The sequence below is a fragment of the Giraffa tippelskirchi genome, chromosome 12 (assembly GCF_054371585.1).
Source record: "Giraffa tippelskirchi isolate mGirTip1 chromosome 12, T2T-mGirTip1v1.2.pri, whole genome shotgun sequence".
In the NCBI taxonomy this organism is placed as follows: domain Eukaryota; kingdom Metazoa; phylum Chordata; class Mammalia; order Artiodactyla; family Giraffidae; genus Giraffa; species Giraffa tippelskirchi.
The window spans coordinates 98,094,036-98,116,215 of record NC_137286.1 but is presented as its reverse complement, the minus strand read 5'-3'; the positions used below and the strand labels follow the sequence as shown (position 1 = coordinate 98,116,215).

Sequence of the window (22,180 nt, the reverse complement as noted above, 5' to 3'; positions counted from 1 at the left end):
GCAAAACCCTAGCTAGAGGCCCTTTGTTTACAGCAAAGACCTTCTAGCTACTCTGCTGTCCAAGGTCTTGCCTCTTTACCATAGGACTGGCTCTCAATCCCAGGCAACCTGCAACTAAAGAGCCCCTTCACGTCAGTTCTGCTCCCAAAGTGGGCTCTGACCACTAACTGTCTCTATATCACTTCTTTGGCACTGAGTTCCATTACCTGGAGGTTCTTAGGGTGGAAATTTGTCTGGAGGGATTTGCGTGTTTTTCTTTCTGTAATTTAGTTGTCAAGTTGTGTCTGACTCTTTGCAACCCCTGTCTGTAGCCCACCAAGCTCCTCTGTTCATGGGATTTCCCAGGCCTGGAATGGATTGCCATTTTCTTCTCCAGGGGATCTTCCTGATCCAGGGATCGAACCCAAGTCTTCTGCTTGGCAGGCGGATTCTTTACCACTGAGCCACCTGGGAAGCCTGATCTACATACTTTCTGCTAACTCATCTCCATATCTCTCCATTTTTCAATTGTTTTATTTCAAAGCACATATTGAAAAGAGTAATGCTCTGTAATTTTGTCTGCCTTTTTTAAACCAAATATCATTTTATGAGATTTTTTTTTCCTGTCATTAAGTGTCTTCCATAAACTACTTTTAAGTGGCAGGATATACTGTAATTAAACCATCTCCTATTGTTGTGTGTATGTGAGTGTGTAACATATATATATAGTTGTAATGAACTTTTTTGCACATACCTATTTTTTGAAGCTTTAAATTTTTTTCAAGATTTCTTAAAAGGATGATTGTTGGCTACAAAGTTAGGAACTTTCCTGAGCTACTTGATAGATTATGAGCTAATTACCTTTCAGAAATGTGAACTCTCACTTTCACCACACCCTTGAATATTGATGGTTACCTTGTAGAAAATTTTGTCAGTTTAATAAATGAAAAATGCTGTTTTATTTTGATGCAAATTGAGAAAAAAATATACATTTCACAGATGTTAAGTTACACACATTTAAAGAGGTTCAGACTCCTTAATAACCTATATGTTATAACCCAGAGGTCACGTCTGAGCTGCTGACCTTTACGTAGTCTTCATGTCCCATTAAGTGCTCTGATACTTAAAGCCTCAGGTCACTTTCAGTCTTAATTGTATTTTATTATTCTCCATTGTTGCAGAATGTTTCGGTCAATTTAGCCAAAGGGTCTCTCTTCACCTTTTCTTCACTGGTTCATTTCCAGTTATAACAATGACAGATTTCCTGAGAGGTTGTATTAATTTTATTATCATCACAGTGATTCTTTTTACCCAAATGAAAGTAGGAGTACAATGTTAGGCTTAGAGGAGAAAGAGTTCCTGTTGTTCACTGAAAAGGTATATATTCTTTTTATAACTTTAAGTGAAAAATGCTTGGGCAGAAACTAAAGGTCAGAGATTCTCAGGTTTAGCAACAATTGTTTGCATTCCATATCATGTCAAAAAATAAATAGAAGGTAATAAAACATCAAATTTCTCTGACATTTGCTGAGGGGGTATCTGCTGCACTATTTTAAATTAAAGATCAGTCACCAAAATGCCTACTGCTTCATCACCACTCATGTTCGGACGGAGATGTGTCTTGAGTACCTAGATTCTCCTTTTTCCCCTTCAGCGGGACCCCAACTTCTGAGAAGGATGCTTAGCCGCTTCATGTTCTCTCTCCTTGTATTAGAATTGACTGTTGGTCAAGTTCTGAAAAAAAATATTTTATATTAAAATGTTGCCTCCATCAGAATTATGTGTTTTCCAATAATATGAACACTTCTCAGGTATCCACAAGTGAACACACTCTTCAGGTAAATATTTTGTCATAGCCAACTTCCCAAGTACCATCCAACATTTTATTAGCCATGGAATGAATGACAAGTCTATGCTTGTTAAAGGTTTTTTGCAGTAGAAGCTATTATCCCCTCTATGGGAGGAACCTCTGTGACTCCACTGTGACAGTAGCTGCCATATGTTGAATGTTGAGCAGGTGCCAAGAACTGTTCGTATCATGTTTAACCCTCACAACAACCTTCATGTAACAGGTGAGGAAACTGAAGCTCCAAGGAACTAAATAAGTTCAGCTGTCAGGTGGTAGAACAGAGATTTGAGCCCCCATCTGATGGTGGCTCAGATGGTAAAGCATCTGCCTGCAATGCTGGAGACCTGGCTTCGGTCCCTGGGTCAGGGAGATTCCCTGGAGAAAGAAATGGCAACCCGCTGCAGCACTCTTGCCTGGAAAATTCCATGGACAGAGAGGCCTGGTAGGCTACAGTCCATGGGATCTCAAAGAGTCGGACACAACTGAGCAACTTAACTTTTTCTTCACTCTCTGACTCAAAGGCCTATTCTTCACTATTATACCCTATGATGCTTTCAACTGAATGGTAGACAAGACATTTGACAGTCTCTCTTGTCCCACACACTCTTCTGCCTGTGCCCTTGCCAATATTCCTTAGAAGTTTGAGTATATATCCTCTCTCCCTGATTCTGGACTGGTCCTGTAACTGATATATAGAATGTGTAAAAGTGATTCTGCATAACTTCCCAGAGTGATCCTTAAGACATCTCCAGCTTCTGCTGTGGTGTTCTGGAACCCCTGGAATCCAGTTGCCATAATGTTAGAAGACCAACATGGAGGAGAACAAAGATTCCCCCAACCCTGGGAAAGGAGACCAGCATCCAGGGCTAGCCACGTCATTGGCAGGGTCCAGTGCAAAATCAAAACGTGGTCCCCAGCCAGGGTCAGAGTCAGTCTCCTTCCCTCATGTCCAACACCCTTTAGAGGAAGAAAAATTTTTCTTTAACCCTCTTAGGGTCCTTGGCTGGGTCTGGAAATTAAGCTGATAAAGGCAGATTAGCAAGAGAAATACTTACAAATAGTATTAAATTTTTACTATTTAATAATAGTACTTTACTATTTTTACTATTTAAATTTTAAATATTTGTTGAAGACTTCACAAGAGAATGAAGACTTGCAGTAACCAGAGTAGGAAGCTTTTAGATCTTTTAGACAAAGAAATAATACATTTGTGAAGAATTGACAAAACAAAGAGGTCTGAGCTGGGGTAGTAAATGGTGAACAAGTAACTAGAAAGATAAAAGTTAGTATAACAAGGTTTGTTTGTAGAAATTCCTTGGCACCCCGTCCCCCATCTCTGGTGATAAGAATGTCTCCTTTCCTCTGGTCCAGGCAGGGTATCTTCACCTGGGAGTTTTTAGACCTGTTTCAGGGGAAGGTGAAGAGGAGGTAGGTCAGAGTGACCTTCCTGCTTTCACCATTAAAAAAGAATTCCTTCAGGTTAAGATATTTAACTCTTAAGAGCCCCTTGGAGAGCAAGGAGATCCAACCAGTCAATCCTAAAGGAAATCAGTCCTGAATATTCTTTGGAAGGACTGATGCTGAAGCTGAAACTCCAATACTTTGGCCACCTCATGCAAAGAACTGACTCATTTGAAAAGACCCTGATGCTGGGAAAGATTGAAGGCAGGAGGAGAAGGGGATGACAGAGGATGAGATGGTTGGATGGCATCACCGACTCAGTGTACATGGCATCACCGATTCAGTGTACATGAGTTTGAGTAAACTCTGGGATTGGTGATGGACAGGGAGGCCTGGCGTGCTGCAGTCCATGGGGTCACAAAGAGTCAGACATGACTGAGCCACTGAACTGAACTAAAGTGAAGATATTTAATATGCCAAGGAGCCATACTTGTGGGTTGCATGTCCTAAACTCTATTAGGCTCAATGGACAGTGGTTGGGTCATCCCAAAGAACTGCTGTCTCCACAGTGGGGCATGTTCAAAACCTGGACTAGCAGGGGTCAAGAGTTGTCTACCAAACCCTCCATGGTCCTGTAATCCCAGGTGGGACTGAAGCCTTACTGGGGTGCCCCAAGATGTTGCATGACCCAAGATGACAGCACCTTGGGCTCCCTCAGGTCTGCACCCTGGGCTCCTGCCAGGAGTAGAGGGCAACAGCAGAACCCTGGCGTTCCTCTCACAGATGTGACAGGGCAGAGGGCAAGATTTGTTGGGGGAAGGTATGGGAAGGAGGAGACAAGGAGTGGGAGCATACAGGCAGCCAAGAAACCATCCTGGAGCTTCGGGGAGATAGTGAGAAATGAGACTGCACATGAGCCAAGTCTCCCGCCCCTGGGGCACATGTACTCAATTTCCCTTCCTTCTTCATGTACCAGATACAAATGGAAAGAAAAAAAATATGAATTTCAAGATGGCAACCATGGAGCAATAAACTCCAAATGTGGGACCCTTCTGATAATGGGACCTTCTGTGATGCAGAGATCACACATGTACCCAGTTAAGCTGGCCCCACCATCAACTGCCAACCTGTGAGCTGGGACATTTCGGTCCTCTAAGCCTTCCCAGAGCCCTAGGTAGAAAGTCACCCAGTCAACCCACAGAACCATGGGAAGTAACAAGCAGTTGATGCTCTAAGACACTGTTTTTGAGGTGGTTCATTAGACACAGTTGATAACCTGAACAGCTGTCTTCATCATCCTAGGCATTTATGGGGTCACTGAGAAGTACAAGATATGATTTCCACTCTCAAAAACTTAGTATAATTAGATAGAAAAGGACACATACAAGAATTCTTGGCTAATAATAGACAGCATATGATCAACTAAGAAGGAGAAAATTGGAAAAAGTAAAGACAGTTTGGGGCTTCCCTAGTGGTGAAGAATCAGCCTGCCAATGCAGGAGACAAGGATTTGATCCCTGGGTTGGGAAGACCCCCAGGGGAGGAAATGGATACCCACTCCTGTATCCTTGCCTGGAAAATCCCATGGACAGAGGAGCCTGGTGGACTACAGTCCCAGAGGTTGCAAACAGTCAGACACGACTCAGTGACTAAACAACAGCAACAAGACAGTTTAAATCAGAAAGTGCCTGGAGAAAGGTAAGTTAGTATATTCAGAGAAAGGCTGCCTCCTCAAAACCCTGAGCCAGAACTTGAAGCCTGTGTAGTATCTCGATGGTCGACTACGGGGGACCCTGCTTGACTGACTACTCCAGTCACCAGAAGGCAACCTGAACACACATTTAAACACGTAAAATCCATTTCCTGGATTAGAAGCCGGAACAGTCCAGCTTCCCAGACCTCATCCTTACCTCCTCCTTTCTCTCCATCTCTTGACCAAAGCATGACTTTTTGCCTCTGGCTTTCAGTCTGATGCACAAATCAATTTTTGTCAGCCTCTGATCTTGTTTTAGCTTGGTGCTCACAGGTCTTTCTTTTCTCCACAGCTCAGAGACTTAAAACCTCTGAGATCCTCCCCTGCTGGAGCTATCCTACATCTAGGACCCTACCTGGTATAACTAGTTCCTCCAGTGCACGCACAAATTTGAAGCTCATTAGTATACCAACCTAACTTGGAGAATTTACAAAAGCAATATTTCCCACATTTATTTGTCCATGGAAACCTCTTTTCCCAGATTGTATTTCAGTACTTTGGATTATTCAGGAAATGCTGCTTTAGACTAAATTTCTACAAGTTGACTTGTAGCATTTGTATGTTTTAGCAAACTCCCCAGATGATTCAGATGTGAGCCAAAATCTGAGAAAAACTGTTTTAGAAATAAGTGAAATTGAAGGTACAATAGTCCTTCCGTAACTTTTGATCAGTCTCACTCACTCATTCTTTAAGACTCAGATATAAAACCTCAAAACTCCATAACTTTTCATAACTACAACTGAATTTCTTTGATACTTGACAGTTATTGTAATTTAAATCTGAGGCATATAATCTTTGCTTAAACATTTTACATATTGGAGCTTTATTTACTCTGCCTCTGCATGGCACTGGGATTAATGAAACATGAATTCTTTTAAGGCTATTCAACTAAGTGGTTTGACCTGTTTTTGTAATATGTTTTCTAACATTCAATGCAAACAGCCCGATATAGTAGATTTTGGAATGAGACTGGCCTGGGTTTTAAATATTGGTTGCAGCACCTACTGACTGTATGACATTGGGCAAATAATTTAACATTTCTAGGCCTCAGGTTACCTGGATGAAAATAAAAATAATACTATCTGTTTTGAACAAACTCCAGGAAATAACAAGGGAAAGGGAGGCCTGGCGTGCTACAGTCAACGGGGTTGCAAAGAGTCAGACACAACTGAGCGACTCAACAACAACAACCAATCTACTTCACAGGCTAGTTTTGCAAATTAAAAGAAATTCAATTTATAGCTAATAAAAATGCCAGTGCTTCAATAAACACCAGTTTGCTCTGTCTTCTCCCTTAGGTGCCTTGGTCCCATGAAGGGCAAAAGTGGCTAATAATATTGTTTTACCTGTCTGCCAGGAAGTCATATAAACAAATAAGATTTCATGGGTTGAAAAATGCTTTGAAAAAGTTAAAGCCGTTTTATAAATGAAGATGACAGTATTTTCTGCTGATGAGATCTGAAGCTTCTTGAGGGAGAATTATTTCCATTTTAAAATATATAACAGTTTGGTTTCAACTTGAAACCAAAATAAAAACATTTAAGAGGTATATGTATCTGTATATTCATTAAATATTTATTAGTGATGGTGCTAAATTAAAAGTTCTTAGCTCTAGACTAATACATTGCTATATTGGTTTTATGTATGTTTTCTACTTTCAATCTTTTGTATAAATTTTAAACAAATCTGTGAATACCCTTCCCCTGCCCCCTTCACACATACAGAAAGTTTTTCACAGTCTCACTGCCAGTTTTAATGGAGGTTAAGGTTTACATGTATATCTCATCTCATTTCTGGGTTTGTGCAAAGTTAAGGCAGTAAATATTGAAGGGAAATGGAAAATAAAACTCTTGGTTATGGTCAGTTTGTTTAATATAAATGACCCCTACGCATTTTTATTTGAAGTTAAATCATACCCGCATGGGCTTAGCATTCATAAAGTCCTTTTATAATTCTCACAGATTTTGTTAAGTGAATACAGAATCCCACAAAGACAAAATAATACTATTATTAAAATTGATAACCAAGGACTAAAAATTTCATTACCCCAATATATCACTTAATGTTGAAAAACATAATGCAGGTTCTCTGAGTAAGATTGTATTGACTGAGTATATAATTTGGTCTATTAGTATGCTCCATTATTTTGAATTTGTTAAATCCTTGAATAAAAATCTCTGTGTTAGCAGTTCTTGGCTAAATTATAAAAAGTAATAACAGCTGCATTATCACCTCCTAGGGAGAAGAAGGTTTGTCACAGTGAGTAATGTTCTTCCTTCTGAGGCGCTATCAAGCACTCTTTACATATCCCCGGCATCAGGCACTGATTTGATTTTCCTTGAACAGACGATATATATTATCTTCAGCTTCTGCTGAGGAAAGGAATGTGGTCAATGACTTCATTTTTTAAGTTGAATTCAGGGTCTGTGTGCCCTGCCAATCTATTAACAGTTAAACATGTGGAGACGTGCCTTACTCCAAGAATAGAGGCTCTAGTACTTTTCCATAGTCAGTCTAATAAAAAAAGTATATATTATTTCTGTTTACAGGTGGGAGATCAGAGACAAGTCAGTGGGAGAGGCACACAGCTACAATTCTGTCTAGATTTCTTTCCTCTGAGGTGGGGGGAATGACTGGGAGAACTCTTGATCCTGGGTGGTTACCTGAAGTGGAGCTAGTGAAACCAAACTGCTGGTGCACAACCTGACATACTTGCCAAAAAACATCATCTTCAATGGGACCCTCATGTCTGAGTGGGCAGTTCGGGTGATGCTGCAAGGAGCTAAATCAAGAATGTCTTGGAGTGGGGAGGCAGACATAGTTTGCATTCTACCTAGGGAACTCTCACTTTAGGGAACTCTGCCAGGTGATCTCTCTGCATGATCACCCTCAAGACCTCTTGGGAGAAAGGAACTCAAAAAACTTAAGACTGAGACTCAGGTCCTGGGACATCGGTACTAGAATTTTTTTTTTTTTAATTCTAGTGAGAATACTTAACCTAAGATCTGCACCCTCAGATCTGAGGGCGCAGATCTTTAAGTGCACAATATAGTATTGCTAGTTATAGGCGCAATGTTGTACAGCTAATCTCTAGAACTCATTCAGTTTATATAATTGAAACTTTATACCCATTAAAAAGCAACTTCCCATTTGCTCCCCTCTGTCCCTAGCCTTTGACAACCACCATTCTACCTTCTGTTTCTATGAGTGTGAATATTTTAGATACCTCATATAAATGGAATCATGCAATATTTGTACTTCTATGGCTAACTTTACTTCTCATAATGCCTTCCAGGTCTGTATATGTTGTCATAAAGGTCAAGATTTTCTTCCTTTTTTTTTCAGGCTGAATAATATCTGTGTTTGTATATAGCACATTTTATTTATCCAATTGGGACTTCCCTCATAGCTCAGTTGGTAAAGAATCCGTCTGCAATGCAGGAAGACCCCAGTTTGATCCCTGGGTCAGGAAGATCCGCTGGAGAAGGGATAGGCTACCCACTCCAGTATTCTTGGGCTTCCCTTGTGGCTCAGCTGGGAAAGAATCTGCCAGCAATGTGGGAGATCTGGGTTCGATCCCTGAGTTGGGAAGATCCCCTGGAGAAGGGAAAGGCTACCCACTCCAGTTTTCTGGCCTGGAGAATTCCATGGGCTATATAGTCCATGGGATTGCAAAGAGTTGGACATGACCAAGTGACCCTAAAAAAAAAAATATTATCCAATCATCTGTTGATGGACATTTAGGTGGTTTCCCTATCGTGTTGTTGTTGTTCAGTCACTAAGTCACGTCCAACTCTTTGTGACCCATGGACTGCAGTATGCCAGGCTCCTCTGTCCCTCAGTATCTCCCAGAGTTTGCTGAAATTCATGTTCATTGAGTTAGTGATGCTATCTAACCATCTCATCGTCTGCTGCCCCCTTCTCCTCCTGCCCTCAATCTTTCCCAGCATCAAGGTCTTTTCCTATGAGTTGACTCTTCACATCAGGTGGCCAAAGGATTGGATTGTAGGTTTTCATGTTGCTGTTTTAGCCAACCTTCTGTTTCAACAGAAGAGTTTCCTTTAACATTTCTTGTAAAACAAGTCTAGAGATGATGGATTTCCTCTTTCTCTTTTGCCATGGGAAGTCTTTATCTCTCATTTTTGAAGGCAAGTTTATTGCTATTCTTGGTTGATAGCTTTCTTCTTTCAGCACTTTTTATATATCATTCTACTCCCTTCTGTCATGCAAAGTTTCTCGTGAGAAACTAAAGATCCTGCATGCCACAATGAAGATCAAAGATCCCAAGCACAGCAACTAAGACCAGGCACAGCCAAAAAAAAAAAAGGTCCAAAAGGCACAAGGTAGAAGTACTTGATTTCATGTTCCCACTTGGCATGCGTGTATGCTCAGTCACTAAATTGTGCCCCACTCTTTGCCACCCCATGGATTGTACCCTGCCAGGCTTCTCTGCCCATGGGATTTTCCAGGCAAGAATGCTGGAGTGGGTTGCCATTTCCTCCTCCAGAGGATCTTCCTGATCGAACCTGAGTCTCCTGCATCTCCAGCGTTGGCAGGCAGATTCTTTACCACTGAGCCACCAGGGAAGCCCTTCCCACTTGGCAGCACAGTATTGACCTCTGACTTATCCTCTGTCTAAGCTCTGATAGATCATGTTCTAAGTTGCTAAAAAAGGAAATGATAAGGAAGTTGAAATGCCAGGCTTTGTTTTATGAAGTTAAATAAAAGAGAGTTAAAGATGAATATGGATGGAGAAGCTTCCTATATTACACTGGGATAAACAAATTTAACTCTGAGGCAATGAAATTAGATAAACGCCTGCTGTTGTAATTGGTGGAAGAAGCACCTGCCATATAAAGGAACAATGGAGAGGCAAGGCATTTGGAACCAGTGGAAAAAATGCAATGGCCACTGTGGGGAGAGTAGTAAGTGGAGGGCTTGAGTTTGCTGTCAAGTAACCCTGAGGTAGTCAGATATCACTGGGCCATAGCCACACAATTAGTCTTCCCAGTTTTGTTGTCTTGAGAAAGTGAAAGTGTTAGTTGCTCAGTCATGTCTGACTCTTTGCAACCCCATGAACTATAGCTTGCCAGGCTCCTCTGTCCATGGGACAGAGCCACCAGGGACCCACGTTTTGTAACTGCTCTATTGGGTACCCTGATCTTGATTCCTCTTCTCCTCCCACTGCCTCCAACACTGGTGTGGCTTAGGATCTAAGACCACTGTGTATGACCCCACGTGAGCCCCTTTGGGGAAGCAGACCCAGAAATTCATTCAGCAAGAGAGCTGACCAAAATTGGAGTTTCTCCCCTACAGAACTCTGACTAACAAACACATTTTGCACGCTGCTTCAGGCCAACTTCTGTCATATATCCATGGTCACAGCTACATGCCCAGCCCAGGCACTACTCCAAACCCATCCACACTGGTTACCAAAGGCTGTCAAATGAGAAAACAACAATTGATGGCTTTACAAGTTTTTGCTGAAAGCCCTGTCCATAATGATCTTTATTCTCTAAACCCTAGAACACAAATAAAACCTATCAGATATAACTTGACCTTTAATCATATTTTATCTAGTAGATAAAACAGCACAATAGCTGGCATTGGAGTCAGAACTGGATCTGAATTTTATTTCTATCAATGTGTGTGTGACTTTGAATGAGTTTCTCAAACTTTGTATCTCTGGTCAACAAGTACATTATAAGGGAAGGTACACATTTAGTGAAATACTGTATGTTAAGAATTTAGCTGAATGTCTAGCATCTGGTAGGAACTTAAACATTATTAACTACCATCATTATTATTATTATTTGTTCTTGTTCCCCGCCCTCCCCCCTTATATTATGAAAGCTTCAAAGGCAGGGTCATGTTAAACAGTTTTTTTAATGACCATCACAGCATCAGAAATAGCACTACTGTGCTGCCAAATGGGAACATAAAATCAAGTATGTCTACATTTTGGAGGATATTTTTAAAGGTGATACTCCATCTGGAAGTGGCAGCGTTGATCTCACGGCCAGTCCTTTTTTCTGCTTTCGGTCCAGTGCCTCCTGCTTCCCCAGGGACTATGATCCATCAGTGTTCTACCCCTCTCAGCTATTGAACACTCGGTCTCTGCAAGCCCTTCCCCTTCCATTTAGAATGAATTCATCTCTCCTCTCTCTCGAAACTGTCATCTCATAGTCCTTTTCCCATGGCACCATCCCATTTCCCTCTTTACTGGTGTCCTCGTATATGGTGGAAGATTGTTCCACAGGTATTGCTGTCATATTTGCCCCATTCAATCACTTTTTAATTCTGTTACATAAAAGTTGCCCTACCCCCATACTGAAAAAACTTGTTCACCTTGTACAAGTAACCTCTGACTCATCCAATTCAAAGTCTTCTTTCCAATCCTCCTTCTCTATGAACTCAATGTGTGATACTGTTGACTTTTATTTCCATCTTAAGATTTTCATCTTGTTTTGTTTCTACACCGAAGTATTCTCTATATCCTTCTTGAGTTTCATGGAATATTTCTTCCAGGATCACATACCTAATAAATGACAAATAATTCTTTCCTCAGGAAACTTCTTTTTTTTCTAAACATTTCTCTAATTCTACTGTTTACTTTACATCAATGCAGATAATTCTATTATAAAACCAGTGTTTCACTCCTTACTTGTGGTTGGAATTGCAGTTATCAGTATTCTGACATATTGTGCTAACTTGGTACCAAAATATTGACATTTTTGTTGTTTTTATGCCATATTTTGGCATTTAAAAAATCTGAGTTATTTATGCTTTAAAATATGCTTATAGAGCTATATGCTTCATTAAATTTTGAATTAAAGAGAAACTGATTTTAAAAGCATCCGGATATCACTGATGATGTTTAAAACTGGTTTAAGCTATTTCATTATTTTTATTCCAGTTTCTCAGGTTATTTGTAAAGTTTGACATCTTTTCTTATGTATTTTGGTCACTTCAGTTTTACCCACAATCAGGATACAACCAGTCTATGTCCAGAGGTCCCTCATGAAATTGTCTTAAAATGGGTAGATATGAAGTTATACCAGAGTAGAAGGTAGAGTGGGAAAACAGAGAGGGAAAAAAAGGAGGCCCAATTCTTCTCCTGGATTCTGATCATGTTCTGTCACCAGGACAAGAATCTCTCCATTCCAAAACACCATGGCCACTTGCGATATTAAAAACATTCATTTCGCAATTGGACTTTAATGATGTCCCCCAAATAAAAGTAAGTGCAATGTCCCCTCTAGTCCCATCCTCAAGTTCTGGGCACAGAGCAGCCACTTCTGCTGCCCTAGGAGGACGTGTCTGCAGCTCCACACCACTTTGCTTTTCCCTCCATAGTAGTAGCCGTTCTCGAAGGGCTTCTCTAGTGCTCTCTTACATTCATTTATTTTAAACAGGATGTTCTTTCCCAATCAAGCTACCTACTACGAATCAAACTAGAAGGAACAAGACCTTAGCCTTGGGTCTGGTCCCTAGACCTCTTTCTGCAGGATCACAGAACAAGTGTTGAAGATATCTCCCTTGTGAAAAGTAAGTTTCACAAGCTTACTGTAGACCTACTGCATTATCCACCGTTGAAGTGTGTGCAATTCCTCTCTCAGTTTCAACTCTTGTTCTCGGATGGCTCCCTGAGCTTTGCAGTGACGACTTGGTCCTTATGTTGGTGTTCTGAGGTCCATCGGGTGCTCTATTGATTTCCTATGTTTCCTTCTGTGCAGATGCTGGTATCGTACAAGTAAGTAGCTGTCAGTGGTTGGTCCCCACCTGCTCGGCTTTCTGGGTTCATGAGTACACTTCATCCTCTGGACTTTTGTAGATATTGGCTATAGATTTTGGGTTTTGTTTTCCTAGTTCTCTATATTTATGTGGCGATTTGAGAAGATTTAAAAACCATGCTAATGCTGCCATCTTTTCTAAAATTGAAAAGAATTTTAAACCATGTAAACATAGCACCTCTTAAAAATTTATATTAAGTTACTTATAAACAAGATAAAGGAGACTTCTGGCCTTGAATATACACAAATTCTATCCTGTTACCTTATTTTATTTTCTTCATAGTCTATCAGTTCCTAAAATTAGAATTTTTCTTTGTCTTTTCTTTTCCTATGATATTAATTTCATGATTATAGGAGATTTTTCTCAGAAGACATTTACTTAACTACACATGTAATATACTATCTTTTCAGTAGACTAACTGACAGATACTACACCATCCAAGTAACCAAGTATTAGGATAATGGATATATCATATAGATCCTAGTGTTGTATATTAAGGATACTGTATCATTTCTGAATTATTCCTCCCAAAACATGCTGAATTTAAATTAGAGAACATCAAACAAATCCAAATAAAGGGGCATTCTATAAACCAACTGGCCAAAGCTCTAAAATGTTAAAATGTCATGAAAGATAGAGAAACTGACCTAGATTAAAGGAAACTAAAAAACCAGGATTAAAAGATGCAGTGTGTGATGAGAAAATAGACCATAAAAAGGAATATTTTAATTTTGCAATAATGGACAGCAATGAGACAAATGGAGAAATCTGAATCAGATCAATAGATTATATAATAGCACTCTATCAATTGTAATGATTTGATTTTGATAATTGTGCTGTGGGTGTGTAAGGAAAGGTCCATAATTTTAGGAAATGCACACTGAAGTATTAAAAATAAATTGATGTATGGCTGTAAATTACAGTTGTTATTCACAGTAGTTATGTTCTATAAAGTTTTCATAAACACTGAATTGGTAAATACTTAGCACTGCTCGTAGAGGTATTAATGGGTTATGTTCCTACAAGCCTCTGATTACATTTCCATCAACTGGCCAGCATATGATCTGATTTTAAGTCAGTTATTGTTTAAAGATTCTTTATTTAATATATACAGTATACACTATGGGCTTCCCAGGTGGTTCAGTGGTGAAGAATCTGCCTACCAATGCAGGAGATATGGGTTCAATCCCTGGGTTGGGAAGATCTCCTGGAGAAGGAAATGGCAATCCATTCCTGTATTCTTGACTGGAAAATTCCATAGACAGAGGAGCCTGGCAAGACAGTTCATAGTGTCCCAAACAGTTGGACATGACTGAGCTACTGAGCAAGCACGCACGCACACATGTATATACTATGTATGTTATATAATACATGTTATAAATATATTCTATGTATAATGTAATATATATGGTATACTATATATAACATATGTGTGATACTATATAATGTATAGTATATAACATATGCTAAACATATAATAATATCTATATATTTTTATTGACTCATTAGCATTGAACAATGCCAACAGCACTATACCTCATGCCTGAATAAATCTTATCTAGCAAAAGTATTTCTCCCTAAAACATATATATTTATATATAGACACACACACACATATATGCATTATCATTCTACCTCTCTATATGTATGTATGTTATTATACATTACTTATGTAGACATATTTTATTTATTTCAATTAATACTTGTATAAAATAAGTTCATATAAAGTATGTGTAATATTGTATATAAATATATCTATATAGAGCGAGAAAGAGAGAGTGATAATGCACATGTGATAAATATTAACATTTTAGTACTCTGGTTGAAAAGTATACAAGAGAATTCTTTATACTAACTTTCCAACTTTCCTACAATTCTGAAATTATTTGAAAATTAACCATTCTTTTAATTGAAATTTTATTCCCCTTGCTTGTCAATATAACCCAAGCATCTAGTAGAGGACTTGATGTATGCTCAATAAACACTTCTTTAAAGGTAAAGGATTAATATCAAGCAAGTCATGGTTAGGAATGCTAGAAAGTTAGGCATACTCTCCATAAAGATGATGGAAGTACATGGGAATCAGTGATCTCTGTACATGAGGACAAGTGTAGAGAAAGGCTGATTTAGCATTGTTGTTTTCATCATTCATTAGGAAAATGTTATACTCTCCATCCTCTCATCTTCTCCTACAGAGATAAATTATGATTAGTATACTCTTTCTAGAGAATCCCACGGACAGAGGAGTCTGGCAGGCTGTAGTCCATAGGGTCACACAGAGTTAGACATGACTGAAGTGACTAAGCAGCAGCAGCAGCAGATTAATTTTAGTAATAGTCATGTGTATCAATTACTGTTGCTGACCTGAACTTCCTTGAAATTGCAGCTTTTTCAATTATTTATTACATGTTGCGGCATCCACATGGCCTTTGTTTGATCTCAGATACAACTTGTGATAGCTCCAGGTCTGAAATGAACTTGGCCCAGGGTTTTACTTACTCAATGTATGTCATTTAGTATTCTGCCCATCTAAGCATTTTATTTTAGAATCAACCATATGGAATTTTGATGCCAAGGCTTATCTTAATTCTGAGGTATCTGATAGCATGGTAATTACTACAAAGCCATCAAGTACTAGCAAACAATTTGCATCTCCTTAGGGACTAATTTTCCTACAGGACAAATAGCAGTTGTCAAAGGACTAAGAATAATTTTGTTTACAAGCACAGATTTAGAAGCCACTAAACAAGTACGAACATGCACTGGAGATGTGACTTTCACTCTTAAGTATCTGACTTTAAATCATTAAGTTTTAAATGCTCATAATGAAAAAAAATAGCATTTCAGCTCTTCTGATGAGCAGAAGGAAATTAGGCCTCTGTGATTCTTCTTGATCCATTAATGGGAATGAATTTTAGGAACTCTTACTTGTTCTCACCAACTTGGTTATAAAAGCACTCAAGACTAGGAAGGGAACACTTTCTTCCTTGAATTAATTCATTTTAGTTCAAACAAATTCAGTAAACATGAATCAATCACTTTTTTGTTCAAGACTCCATGCATACAGGCTTAAAAATATTCTTCCTGCTTTCAGACTGCTTTGATTTTCACTGCCTCTGGTGCAGCCTTAGTCTGAAGCAGCTCTGTGTGCCCCTTTGAACTGCTAATATTTACTCAACTGCCTGGTTGCTCTTTCTCAAGTGAGATACTTAAGATTTTTTTAAAAATTCAATTTATTGCTTGAAAATCACAATTTATTCCATCCCAGACACCAACATTGTTGTTCTGTTTGACTGTGTAGAAATAATTTTTGCTATAATAAACATTATGAGTTTGTCCATTAATAAATTACCCTACTGGAAAGAGCATAAAAGATTTATCTCATCAGAGACTGTTATGTTGCTAAAGCTGCACACTCATTGTATAATTTCCTACCCTAGAATTGCTTTCAAAAATAAAATAAATTAGTATTTAAATTATGCATGGCATATAATGTTTTGATGTTTCAAATTGTAGACAGACCTAATATTCATAAGATTATTAAATAAAAATTTTAAAGTTAGTTTAGGTACCTGTTAGTCATTGAGTTTTTTCATTGACCACTTTTTTCTTTTGGCTTGTAACATTAATTAAAACACCCTCATGCTGAGAGGTTTTTGCCTCCCTCAGTGACTTTTCCTGGAATTGATATGTTTTGACAGACAGGGGCTATATTGCAGTAGTTATAGAAGTAAAGTTGAATTAGCTATGTTCATATTCCCTGAAAATTTTCAATATCTATACACTATCTGAGCTTACATGATGGCTGTCAAAAAGACTGTTGCCTGAGACAAAGAATTGCCTTATCATTAGAGCTGGTACCTTGCTAACTCATCTGTTTTATTAATAGCATTGAGCTATATCTAATGAAGTGAAAGTATCATATTTTATAGCTCCAAGCCTAGTAGTAAATGACCACGTAGAATAAGGATTTGTAAACACAGTATCAAATAGAGACATGCTAGTTATTCAGTTATGTGAATAATTTTAAGTATTAAGAATCTGCATGAGAGCAGTATTTTATTTTACTTGCTAAAATAAAATATTAGCAGTATTTATTTTATTTGCTAGAATAAGTGATCATAATTTTTTATTTCGTTAACACATTTTTGTAATAAAGCAAATATTTGTAATAAGGCAATATTTGTAATAAGATTAAGACTGGACTTTAAAGTAACAAAACCTTCTTAGCAAGGTGGCAAGTTTATCTAGTTTCATGATTGCTGTGGTTATCAACTGCACCAGAATCTCCATCAACTGTGAAAATATCTCCAAAAGAACGAATGTGTCATGACACTATCCATTCATTTACTGTATTAAGACCTAGTTAAGAAAAATGGCAGCATTTTCCCTCACTATCTCTAATTTGTCAGTGTGAAGAGAGATGTTTTTCTTCACTATGAATTAGGTTTCTGGAGCTTTATGGTACATAAAATTGTATGTATCCTTTTCCTTATCCTTTACTGTTTGATCCCAAATCTCCAGATATTGATTATACTGCCTCATAATCATTCTCCCTAAGATTTGGGCCCTGCTACTAAAATTGCTATTCACCAAGTCATCACTTAATGGTAAGAACAAACTGCTGCTGCTGCTGCTAAGTCGCTTCAGTCATGTCCGACTCTGTGTGGTCCCATAGACGGCAGCCCACCAGGCTCCCTCGTCCCTGGGATTCTCCAGGCAAGAACACTGGAGTGGGTTGCCATTTCCTTCTCCAACGCATGAAAGTGAAAAGTGAAAGTGAAGTCCCTCAGTCGTATCCGACTCTCAGCAACCCCATGGACTGCAGCCTACCAGGCTCCTCCGTGCATGGGATTTTCCAGACAAGAATACTGGCATGGGGTGCCATTGCCTTCTCCGAAGAACAAACTGATACGGTTTCAATTATCTGCAAAAACACCTTGAAGAGCAAAACCACACGGGACTGTGCTAATTTGAATATTCATACTTGGTGTCTGACTTAAAAACTATTTGTTTATATATTTTTGTAGATGGAAAGCATTCTCTCAAAGGTATTATTTTCAGATAATTAGAAAATTGAAGGATTTTAAAGGAAAATAAAAAAGCAGTTAATTAAGTAGCTTCCATGGAAACCAGCAAAAAACATTAACCGGAACAGAGTAGGGTAGCTCAGATAGGACTGGATATACCAAGTTAAAGCTCCACTCTTGCCTTTGAATGAGTATATTTTTCTGCATACTTAGCTATATAATACATAGCTTGAATTTGCTTAAAATGATCTACTGTATCATTTAAAGGGATGTGGAAGTTGTTCAAGTGTAAAGTTTTTTTCCTGGCATAGATATTAAAAATAGGTAAAGAAAGAGTGATGGGATAGAAGGCTGTTTTCTAAAACATGGCAGTTATTTTGCTGGGAAGAAAATATGAGGTCAAAGAACACTGTGTCTACTCCCCTATTTAATAAACATAAGTCCTCTCTGAATGCCTGCCAGGGCAGTCTACTGAAATATTGGCCAGTCTAAGTGTAGAGAAGTACTCGTCTTATTTCTGCATCGCTTCAAAATATTGATGTTTCTGCAGTCTTTTTCTTTGAGTTCCAAAGTTGACCAGAAGAACTCATTCACATCATTTCTTGAGCATTGGTAGGACGCCTCAGAATATAGTCAGTAATTGTCTTTGGCACGTGAACATCCAAGGTGACTCTAGATATAACTGCCCAAAGAGCCATGCAGTCTCTGGTATCCTTATTGAAACTTTCTCCATAGCTTTTTTTTTTTATGGAGAGATTTCTCTCTCCTCCACTTTCTTCCTTCTTTTATTCCTTTCCTTCCTCTCTTTCTTCCTCTTTCCTTCCTTCCTTCCTTCCTCTTGATAGTATTGAAAATATGGGAATAAATTATGTTATTGGCTTCACAACTCTTTATAACAGAGGGAAAAAGGGTGACTACCAGCTAGTCTCTTCTTTCCCTTGCATCCCAGGTGGGCAGTGGGGCAGCGGAGGGCCTTACCTGGCTGGTGCAGGCTTACCTGAGTGTGGGTGCAGCTCCTTGGTGTTGCACACCCACAGCTGTAAGATGTGACCCTGTGTGGAGCAGGCCTGGTTTCAAGGTGAATCCAAGAGGGATACAAAGGAGAATTTTCTTTCTGTTGAAGTCTTAAAGTCAAATCTCCAGATGGCAAAGGGAAGCATTAGGCAGATGAATAATAACGATAAATGTTTATGGCTGTGCTAATAAAGCTGCATTCTGTTGGTATGTATCAATACTTTATGCACCAGGAGAGTGGAGCTAAGATTCCAGCATTTCAAGAACAAAAATAGAACCTCTCTCACTTGCTGACTAGCATTTGAAGATAGAACTTTTAATTCTGCAGTTGAGGCTAAGGCATGACTGACAGATACTACTGGGAAGGAAAACATGTGGCTATTACAAATTATTCATGTCTGATCCTTTCTTAATGGCAAATTTTGAGATTACAAGAATAGTTGGTTTGGGGGCAAGGATGCACAAAAAAGAAGGAAAACCTAAAAAGTAATGTCAGAGAGCTTGGTAGGTTGATGGAAATTCTCTTAGACATTTAGCCTGTGAATAAATGAAGATTTTTACAAATCAAATGTATGACTTTCCATGCAGTAAAACATTATCATTCTAGTGTTTTACTAGGACATGTTTAAGAGAGAGATGATTTATCAGGAATAACCACCTATTAAAAGAGTAATGGCAGTGGAATTGACATTATTAAAATGTACTCTAAAGCTGCCAATTAAAAATGGTTACTGTGATACTGATTCTAGAATTGACAGAGAAGTGGAAGTAAATAATAGTTTAGAAACAGCCTTTAGTATATATAAAAATGTACTACATAAGGAATGAGCTATTAAATATCCAAAAGGAAATGAATAGCTTATACCTAGTCCTGAGATAGTTAACATATGAGAAATAATTTGAGGAAAACTCTTGTTACAAAACGTAGGTGAAACATAACAAACATCCTCTCAAATACATAGTCGAGCTCCCAAGTAGGTGAGGGAAATTTCTAGTTGTTCAAAATAAAGCAAAAGCTAACAAATGAAGGACGAGACAGGATTGATTGCAGATATTCTGCTTGAAATTTTCCGTCTTTCTTTTTTCCTAATCAGACTTCTTCTCAACCTTGAATCTTCAGTTTTAAGGAAACATAAGGAAATGGCAACCCACTCAGTACTCTTGCCTAGAGAATCCCGTGGATAGAGGAGCCTGGTGGGCTGCTGTCCATAGGGTCGCACAGAGTCGGACCTGACTGAAGCGACTTAGCATGCATGCATGCATTGGAGAAGGACATGGCAACCCCCTCCAGTGTTTTTGCCTGGAGAATCCCAGGGACGGGGGAGCCTGGTGGGCTGCCGTCTATGGGGTCGCACAGAGTCGGACATGACTGAAGCGACTTAGGAGCAGCAGCAGCAGCCTCTTTTACTCTATTTACCTATATCTTAGCTCTTAAAGTTTTATTGAAATGATCTTTTTATATGTACTTGTCAGTCACTAGATAATAAGATCCTCAAGGATCCTACTTTTTAAAAATCCTTGCATTCCTAGAAGTTCACGGAAGATATGAACAGAGCAGGTGCTCAAGACATGTTTGCCAAAGTACAGATAAGTTTCAAAACACAAGTAGAAATCTCATAGCTGATAAATGTCTCTATCTGGTGTGACCTTCAGTTGGACACTATTAGCCCCTCTATACTTATGGTTGGTGTTCTAACCATTTTTTTGGCTGCTTAATTTTTTCACTTATTTACTTTTTTCAGCTTTATTGGTATATAATTGAATAGAGCACTGTATATGTTCAAGGTGTACAGCATAATGAGTTGACTTACATATATTATGAAATGATTATTATAATAAGTTTAACATTCATCATCATATATAGACAAAAAGTATCTTTCTCTTGTGATGAGAACTCTTAAGATCTATTCTCTTAACAACTTGCAAATATATCATCAGCAGTGTTGAATACAGTCACCATGTTGCACATTATATCCTGTACTTATTTACCTTAGAGGTGAAAGTTTTAACCTTTTCACCAGCTTCATCCAATTCCCCCTTCTTGTCCTTCTACCCTCAGGTAACTGCAAGTAATTTCTTTTTCTATGAAATCTTTTCTTAGGTGGCTTCATAGCCCTGAAAAGTCTTTTTTTGATGGGTCAAGTCTCCTTTCCTCAGCTTCTATCACGGGTCCCAGTCCTGCCTTCTGGAGCCATGGCATGTGGTCTCTCTTCTCCTATGGAATAATGTTTCCGTTAGGAAAAGTTGGTCCCCACTTAGTCTCCTCATCAGCAGGCTCAATGCACTTCACTTGTCCATTTCTTTTTGACATCCTTTCTCAACTTTACATACACACATCATCATCTCTATCGGTCAGCACTGTATATAGGCTGCCATAGCAGGAAGCATGACAAAAGTGGTGTATACAAAATAGCTGCTTATTTTTCTGTCACATGGAAAACTCAGAAATAGGCAGTCTTGGCAGTGCCATCAGAGACCCAGGCTTCTCTAGTCATCCTTAGCACGTGGACTTTGTCCTCATGCATGGGGGGCGGGGAAGTAAAAGGAATGTGGCTGTGGGATGTGTGCTCTTAACAGGCCTTTCTCAGGAGGCTCATAGTCTCACAAAAGTCTGATTGACAGTAACTGTATCACGTAGTTGCAAGGGATGCTGGGAAGAATAATAATTCAGCTGGGCACATTTTCTCCTTCTGACTGATAGTCTTGAGACAGGCATTAAACTAGATACTCATTCTGGAGAGATTTTTTTTCTGTACTTGTTTTTCAAATTTATAATTGCCTTTTTATTCCAACAATAGTTAAGTTAAAAAAATAGATAAGACTAAATAATTCGAGCTCTTCCTTCTTCTGGACCATGTGATCTGATTGCCTTCAGATGTGATGGCGATATGTCCCACTTTCTAGGACTCTGAATTTCAAATCACATATCTTGTGGCCGCTCAAAGTATTCTCAGACTTGTCAGTCCATGTATCCTGATTTCAGTTCTAGAAAATGTAGTTGGTAGATGCTCTGATGGTTCTTCAGCTCTTTCTTATCAAGGGAGATATCAGATCTTCAATGAGAATTATGGAGTCAGAGAACACTATGCTTGCCATTCTATTTAATGACAATGAGAAATTCCAGTAATGAAAGGGGTAAGCAATAACACAGTCTGTAAGCTTGTATTTTTAACCTGTGTAGATCTTCAATGAGAATTATGGAGTCAGAGAACACTATGCTTGCCATTCTATTTAATGACAATGAGAAATTCCAGTAATGAAAGGGGTAAGCAATAACACAGTCTGTAAGCTTGTATTTTTAACCTGTGTACAAGAAGCTCACAACCTTAATTTTCACAGCAACATAAATATTATGACTAT

General features: G+C 38.7%; 1 long non-coding RNA gene across 1 annotated transcript; it reads right to left on the bottom strand.

The window, feature by feature from the left end:
- Positions 1–1,244: 1,244 nt before the first annotated feature.
- LOC145530449 (uncharacterized) lies at positions 1,245–21,857 on the bottom strand. Its single transcript, XR_014071780.1, has 4 exons — positions 20,810–21,857; positions 11,331–11,520; positions 7,215–7,351; positions 1,245–1,713 (listed from the first exon to the last, which is right to left on the bottom strand). It is a non-coding gene; the product is annotated as an uncharacterized LOC145530449 (long non-coding RNA).
- Positions 21,858–22,180: the final 323 nt, after the last annotated feature.